At 45.8% G+C, this 8,188-nt stretch overlaps 1 protein-coding gene across 1 annotated transcript in view; it reads left to right on the forward strand.

The window, feature by feature from the left end:
* Clmp (CXADR like membrane protein) overlaps positions 1-8,188 on the forward strand; it is a 109,398-nt gene that overhangs the window by 74,354 nt on the left and 26,856 nt on the right. The window lies entirely within an intron of this gene.

Consider the following 8,188-nt stretch of genomic DNA (forward strand, 5'->3'; position numbering starts at 1 on the left):
TGAGAACAGGCAGGCTCCTCAAGATTGTTAAACAGCCAATCTAGTCTACTGGCTGAATTCCAGGCCAGCGAGAGACTGGGGGGAAAAAAAAGAAAAAGGGTTGATTTCTCACTTCTACAGCCACTCGAACCCACGAATACCACAAGTACACATACCCCGCCCCTTGTACACAAAGACATAGAAAATCATGTTAAGTACGGTTTAAAAAAAAAAATGGGGTTAAAAAAAGATGGCTTAGCGGTTAAGAGCACTGGCTGCTCTTCCAAAGGTCTTGAGTTCAATTTCCAGCAACCACATGGTGGCTCACAATCATCTGTCATGGGATCTGATACCTTCTTCTGGTGTGTCTGAAGACAATGACGGTGTACTAGTCATATACATTAAATAAAATTTTTTTAAACTCTTTTAAAAAATGGTACCCATAGGTATTGATTCAGAGGAGGTACCCGTGAAATCGAGCATCAGATAACGTGCAATTGAACTTCCAATGTTCATTTAGCTGTTTCACTCGTGGACATTCACTAACTCTGATACCACAATAAGTTCGGAGGCTAAGAACTCACAAAGGTCTCATTTAACTACGGCCACGGGTTGGCAGCACCCCAAGGGGTGGGGGGGAGCTCACTCACTCTACTGAGGTGGCAGGCTCTTCGAGTCAAACTCAGTCATCTCTCTGATCTGGAGCCAGAATGCAAGAAGAGCTACAAACAGGTCAGCAAGTCACACATTGGTTGACACAGAAACCATGAGGAGCCCTTCTGACACATCAGGTGCTGCCCCCTGCCTCCCCACACAGGAAGTCCTGCTAATTCGTTTTTTGGTTGTTGTTGTTTTTTGTTTTGTTTTGTTTTGTTTAGATTTTTCGAGACAGGGTTTCTCTGTGTAGCTCTGGCTGTCCAGGAACTCACTCTGTAGACCAGGCTGGCCTTGAACTCAGAAATCCGCCTGCCTCTGGCTCCCAAGTGCTGGGATTAAAGGCATGCACCACCACTGCCTGGCTTACTAATTGGTTTTTTGTAAATGCTTTCTCCTCTGGGTTGTAGGGATTAGACCCACTACGGCCCTATGCATGCTGACCAAGGGACCTACAACTGAGGTCTATCTCAGCTACCTTTTCTCTCTTTATTTTGACATGGAATCTCACTAAATCGCCCAGTACCTTGCTGGTCTTGTGGTCACCCGACAGCCCAAGCAAACCTTGAACCTGTGAGCTTCTGACTTCAACTTCCCTAGTTGTTGGGGTTGGTTACAGGCTTCCCAGCCTGGCTCTTCTGCCATCTTTTAGATACTGAGAAGGCAGATGTCAGACTGCCTGTAGTATTCATCCTGCTGACAAGTCACCTATAATTGTGCCAACTGTACTTTAGACGAGATTCTCCGACTTCATCATTTCCTGGTTACAGTCCTCCGACAGCAAATTCTGTTTGTTTGTTTGTTTGTTTGTTTGTTTGTTTGTTTTCCCCATCAAAGCCTCATCCTGCTTTTAACGCCTAGCACTGCACATAGCTGTGCTTAATGTGACAGCTTGCCTCCTGTAAGATGCGGTGGGCTGTCACTCCTGTGTCTGCAGCATCATACCACCGTGAGTCCAGCCAAGTTACAGTCATATCAACCAGTAGTCCGTTAAATTCTTATTTGACTCCAGGTTCCGACCCTATGCTTGTGTCTGGTTGTAACTTCTGACACATCTCTGTTAAATTTCTCTTTCTGTTTGGCTCAGAATCCCAACTGGCCAAACAATTACATATCTCCAGAGTGTCCAATCAGATTAACTTGTCTACCTAGCTTGATGCATATATATTTAATAGAAATGATGCATTTCCCACTGATGTTGGGGTGTGGGGAGGGTGACCAGAAGTGAGCTATCTCCAGGATGCTTCCTATAAACTACACAGCTTCAGTTTTCGCTAAACAGAGCTGATAACATCAGCTCACTGTGTGGTCACTGGCTTCACTTGGAACGAGGCTTTTGAGGAAGCTGAGCTAACTGTTAAATTAATTGAAGGTATCATTAACCATCAGCTTTCTGAGGGCTTTAGGGAACATGAGGCCCACATCTTTGTATTCCCAGTGCCATCTGCACTTGGTAAGTAAAGAGAACAGTAGAAGTTTCTAATGTGGGTGGTCACATTAAATCACATAATGAGACAGTCTGTCACAGAGCGGGGAAAGGGCGAGTCCTCGTCCCTCCTTCCTTTCCTCCCATGTTTGAGACATACATTCACTATGTAGCCTTAGCTGGCCCGGAATTCACTATGTAGTCAAGGCTGCTTTCAAACTCAGAGGTCCACCTGTCTCTGCCTCCAATGCTGGCACTAAAGGTGGTCACAAGTACTTCCACTTGATCAGCCTTGGTTTCATCTGAAAACTTAGTGTTGTTGAGGTGCAGGAATCACCTCATAAACCATACAAACACCAATCACAGTCAGACGGGGATAGTTTATTGAGCATATGCCCCAGATTCGGGAACTGAACCATGACTCTGAGTTAAGATTCTATCAGGTTTTTAAACCCAAAATCCATAAATATCTTTGCCAAGTTATTTCACCAATTAGGATTTAGGGATAGGGGATTTCTTTAGGAATATGTCCTTGTTGTACACTTATCATGTTCCCATTGGTTGGAGGTATTCAACTGTGGCAGGGGACTTGCCCTGTCTAATATTCATGTCCTAACTTGTCTACTGGGATGGTAGTTACCCACGTACGTCTCTTTCTGCCAAGTAGGATGTTAGTTCCTAGGAAGGTCTTGGAAACGTAAACTTTACCCAACTACTGCTCAAAATGGAAGTCTTACTCCAAGTAGTTTCTTATATCAGTGCAGGTGTCTCTCTTATGCTGGGGTCCATCCTAGGGGCAGCTTATACCATAAAAGCTTACACATAGATACAGGAAGTACTGTTGGGCAATTGATTGGTTCTGGTCCAAGCTTACTGTGGGTAACTATACAAAACAGTTCTACTGACTTCTATCGTGATTGGTTTCCGAGGGCACGGAATGTAACAAAATATATGATCAATCTTGGCATTAGAAAGTTTCCTAGTAGCAGCAGAGACATATGAGAAAGTTTCCTTGTAATGGCAGGCTAGCCAGGTAACAGTTACTTAGGCCTTAATATTTTCCCTAGGCCAAAACATTCCATCTAGGCCTTAATATTTTAGGTGCTTACACTTAGGGCTGGGGGTGTAGTTTCGTGGTTAAGTATTTGTGCAACATGTACAAGGCCCAGAGCTTTAAATCACAGCACTGCAGTAACAAATCACAGAGGAAAAACCTATCCCCATTACTGTTTAAATCAATACTGGGCTCTCCCTCACCTATATTCTAATCCCCTCTCCTTCCCCTCTTTTTCCTCCTCATTATCTTCCTGTCACCATCTTCCTGTCACCTTCTCCCCATCACATCCTCCTTATCCCCAACCCCTCCCTTCTTTTCTTCTTTCTATTGTTTATTTAAACCCAGCCCATGGACTAGGGTGTGGAGCTGAATCTCTGTGACCCATCTCCTGACCAAAGCCTAGTCTTTATGCCCTCCTCACTATTTCAGAGACTCCTGGAACAAACGTCCTCGGGGGGTGTGTGGGGGGGGGGAGACTAACCAGACACCATCCCAGTTCCCAGATGTTTGAAATTCCACTGGCCTCGTTCCTTTAGCTTTTGGCTTTGTCTAAATACCAAATATGTTTGCATTAAAGAAGTCGCTGAAGTAGGTCTGGTCTGGTGGTTAGCAACTCATACCTTATACAGTTTTCTCTCCCCCACCCCCTCTTCTGAAGACCTTCATAAGGAGATCCTGGGATGGGATGGGTGCAAGGCTTGGAAGAAAACATATGCTAGGTAGAATAGGAACCTCACTAGCTGCCAGTGAAGTTGGCAAGAGAGGCCAGGTGCTCCCCCAGCTCCAGGTGCTCCCCCAGCTCCAGGTGCTCTTCTGGCTCCATGCTCCCTCTACCTGGGGTGTTCTCCTTTCCCTCCAATCTGCAGCCACAGCATGCCTGTCTCCCCAGAACTAGCTCTTTCAAACACTTCACAATCCTGGTTTACTTCCTTGGTGCCTGTTCTGTTTCTCTGTGACTTTTACAACATAGTATGACATTTGTTAATAATAACCACCGTTTGTTGAGGGGGTGCCTTGTTAGATCTTTTACCCAGGCCATATACAATCCTTCCAACAACCTTTCTTCATTTTACAGAAAAGAAAAGGGGGGTGGGAATAGGGGTAGTAGTACATGTCTTTAATCCCAGCACTTGGGAGGCAGAGGCAGGCGGATTTCTGAGTTCTAGGCCAGCCTGGTCTAGAGAGTAAGTTCCAGGGCAGCCAGGACTACACGAAGAAACCCTGTCTTGAAAAGCAAAACAAAAAAACAAAAACAAAGAAAAAAGTTATCACTCAACAGAAGAAAGGAAGGCTGCATTTGTGTCGCCACTAGAGGGCACTCTGCTGTATACAACGCAATGTGCAAGACCAGACATCCTATCACGGGATGCTCTAATTTTGTAAACTCTGATCTACACAGGCTGGTAACATTACTTAGATGATAACTCATACACCAAGCGCTGTGGCCTTACCTAGAACCTGCTGTGACTATACATTCAGGGGATCATTCAGGGTAGTTCATTACTCAGAGCTTGGGAACGTGTGGGGAGCCTGTATTCACGGGGTAACCCTTGATTTCCCCTTCAGGAAGAGCAAGCATGAGCGATTAGGGACAAGTTGTCCGTCAAGGACATTCAGTGAGCTTTGAAAAAGTAGGAAAGTCCTACTTTAGGAAAAAAAGAAAGGTTAGAGACTGTATTTTGGTCACTGCCCAGCCCACTGTCCCTTATGCAAGGGCTTGTGGGGGGGGGGGCGGATGAATATGTTTTTTGTTAAATTTTCCTCTTGTCTGGCCTTTTCGAAAAAAGTTTGGAATGATCAAAAGAATCTAATGAGACCCAAGGTATTCTGAGAGCAGAATCTTAAGCTAACCTCAGCAGAAAGCAGCAAGTACACTAAGAATTAGTCCCTCCTCACCATAGAGGAGCGCGGAGGGAGATATTTACAGGTGCGCTGCCCCTGTAACCCCAGGCTGGGGGCTTGAAAACGCTAAGGCTGAAAAGTCCTCACTAGCACCTTGTTAAGTGTCTGAGTAACCTGTAAAAACCCCACTGGGGAAAAAGCCCACAGCTTCCAGGAAAGCATTTTGCATATACGCACACAAAGCCTCTTTCCAAATCTCCCTTCCCACACCGATTCCTGCAGATAAAAACTACAGCAAAAATTTCCAAAAATTCTCCCCTTCCCTGAACCCTGCGACTCACTAGGTTGGTTAGGTTGCAATATTTTAAGTTATACTGACTGTAAGGATTTTCTTCCCCCTAAAGATGAGTCCTGTCGCTCAGGGAATCCTATGCTAGCAGCTATAGGATGATTGGATCTGCCCATTCCCTCTCACCCACCAGATGGCAGGCACAAACAACTACCGAGGCCCCTGCCAGCTCAGACGGTAGACTCAACATACGGTAAAAAATATTTTTTAAGGTGACAAAAAAAAAAAAAAGCCCAGAAATCTGCAGAGATCCTGGTGGCATCTTGGAGTCTGGGGGGCTTTGGGTTCAAGAAACAAGGCAGATCCGTAGGCATTGGTTGACACTCCCTGCCTGGCTGAAGTCGTTTTGTATTCAGGAAGGCACCCTCCCGGCGCTGCTGTATTTAATTCTGGTTGTGTTATAAATAGAACCTGGAGAGCGCAGAGCACGCCACACCGCCCACCACTGTGTTCCGGCCCTCTGGGGACATCGGCCAAATCTGAGCCTTTGTTTCCCTCTAGTGGCTTCCCTCAGCAAGTCTCACAGACGATCATTTGCATTTATTTATTCTGCATATAGCGTAGCAAGGCCCTCCTGGATGCACGCGGGTGGTGGACGGTTCTCCAGCTTTGTCCGAGGCTAGGACAACTCTACGGGTTTCAGCAGCAAAGAAAGCTAGCTCTTCCTTCTCGAAGTTCAGCGCAGTCCAATGCAGTTTCTCCGCTCTCCTGACGGCTGCTGTACGGACTAGAGGAGACCGGGCACTTCCGCTCTAAAAGACAGATCAGGCCGGGTGATGGTGCGCACGCCTTTAATCCCAGCACTTAAGAGGCAGAGGCAGGCGGGTTTCTGAGTTCTAGGCCAGCCTGATCTACAGAGTGAGTTCCAGGACAGCCAGGGCTACACAGAGAAACCCTGTCTCGAAACCTCCCCCACCCCCCCAACCAAAAAAAAAAGAAAAGATAAAAAAAAAGAAAAGAAAGAAGACAGATCAGGACCTCATCTCACGATGCTCCTCCCCTGTGCCTCATTTCACTCGCCAGTAAAATGGGTTTCTAAATGCTGACTGGCTGTCTGCCATGCATTCAAACTCACAAAGCAAAAAAAAAAAAAAAAAAAAAAAAAAGCAAAAGCAAAGCTATGTTAGATTACAGAAAATCTCTTTCGTACATGCAGCAAAAGGAAACTGAAAGTATTATTTCTACGTTGATCGCACCACATAAGCTGGGCATATGCACATTTGTTCGGATACGAGTGTGACACGTGAATTGCATCTCACAGCCTTGCACTTTGCACCACATTTGTTCCAATGTGGGGTACACGTGATAAGAAGTGGCAAGAAACCTGGCTTGGATCCTGTGCAAGAACAGCCAGTGCTCTTAACTGCTGAACCAACTCTCTGACCCATCTTCCTAATGTTTATTTTAACCCTGGGTGGCCCCAAACTTTTGAGTCTCTTGCCTTAGACTCCAAGTGATGGGATTACAGGCCCATGGATGCTAGACTCGACCCTTGTTTTCTTTATTTTAAAGACAGGATTTAGCTGGGGAGGCGCATGCCTTTAATCCCAGCACTTGAGAGGCAGAGGCAGGTGGATTTCTGAGTTCTAGGACAGCCTGGTCTACAAAGTGAGTGCCAGCCAGGGCTACACAGAAAAACCCTGTCTTGAAAAACAAAACAAACAAACAACAAAAAAGACAGGGTTTGACTGTCATGCTCAAGTTCAAGTGACCTTCTAGCCTCAGCTTCTGGGATAGCTGGGATTACATGTGTGTACCAGTATGACCAGCAAAGCGCTCAACAATAACAGCTATTGCCTTTCTTTAGAACCATGAAGTGCTACGGTATCCTAGACGGATAATTTCCATACAGCATTTGTAATATTTACCAAGCCCTTGGAAGATTGTCCTAAACCCTGTAATTAGATGCCCATGCGCTTCTCTAGATTTGCATAATTCTCCTGGCATGAATAATTTCCCTTTATATTACAGTGGTGTTTGTCATGTTTTCGACCTCTGAAATGCATGCCACTAGAAAGCAGAAAATCATTCTGGGGTTGGAGCAGCTCATTTGAAAAATAAGAAGGTTCATGTGGAAGGTTCCCCTGAGCTTCAGTGTCTTTGGCCCTGTAACTTCAGAAACTAGAGCTGCTGCCTGTATTGATACAGAGTTGCTGTGAGTGTAGTCCTTCCAGAAGGTTGTCCTAGTAGAAGACAGACCAAAGGACAGTTTGGCTGGGCAGTGGTGGCACACACCTTTAATCCCAGCACTCGGGAGGCAGAGGCAGGTGGATCTCTGAGTTCAGGGCCAGCCTGGTCTACAAAGTGAGTTCCAGGACAGCCAGGGCCACAGAGGGGGAAAAAAAGTCTTAAGAGATAAACAAAAAATGAAAGACAAAAAAACGGTTGTTGGGCTGGAGAGATGGCTCAGCGGTTAAGAGCACTGACTGCTCTTCTAGAGGTCCTGAGTTCAAATCCCAGCAACCACATGGTGGCTCACAACCACCCATAATGAGATTTAATGCCCTCTTCTGGTGTGTCTGAAGACAGCTACAGTGTACTCATAAATAAAATAAATAAATCTTTAAAAAAAAAAAAGGGTCGTTGACTTACATAGTTTGTTTTGTGTTGTCATTGAGGTACTTGGGACTGAGCCTAGGTCCTCTCACATGCTAAGTAAACACCCTCCCACTGAGCTAGATCCACAGGCTTCTGGTAATTTTTTTTCCATATTTAGTATTCTTGAGACAGGGTCTCAGCCGGGCGTTGGTGGCTCACACCTTTAATCCCAGCACTTGGGAGGCAGAGGCAGGCGGATTTCTGAGTTCGAGGCCAGCCTGGTCTACAGAGTCAGTTCCAGGACAGCCAGGGCTACACAGAGAAACCCTGTCTCGAAAAACCA

The sequence above is a fragment of the Grammomys surdaster genome, unplaced genomic scaffold, assembly GCF_004785775.1.
Source record: "Grammomys surdaster isolate TR1022 unplaced genomic scaffold, NIH_TR_1.0 126086, whole genome shotgun sequence".
Taxonomy (NCBI): domain Eukaryota; kingdom Metazoa; phylum Chordata; class Mammalia; order Rodentia; family Muridae; genus Grammomys; species Grammomys surdaster.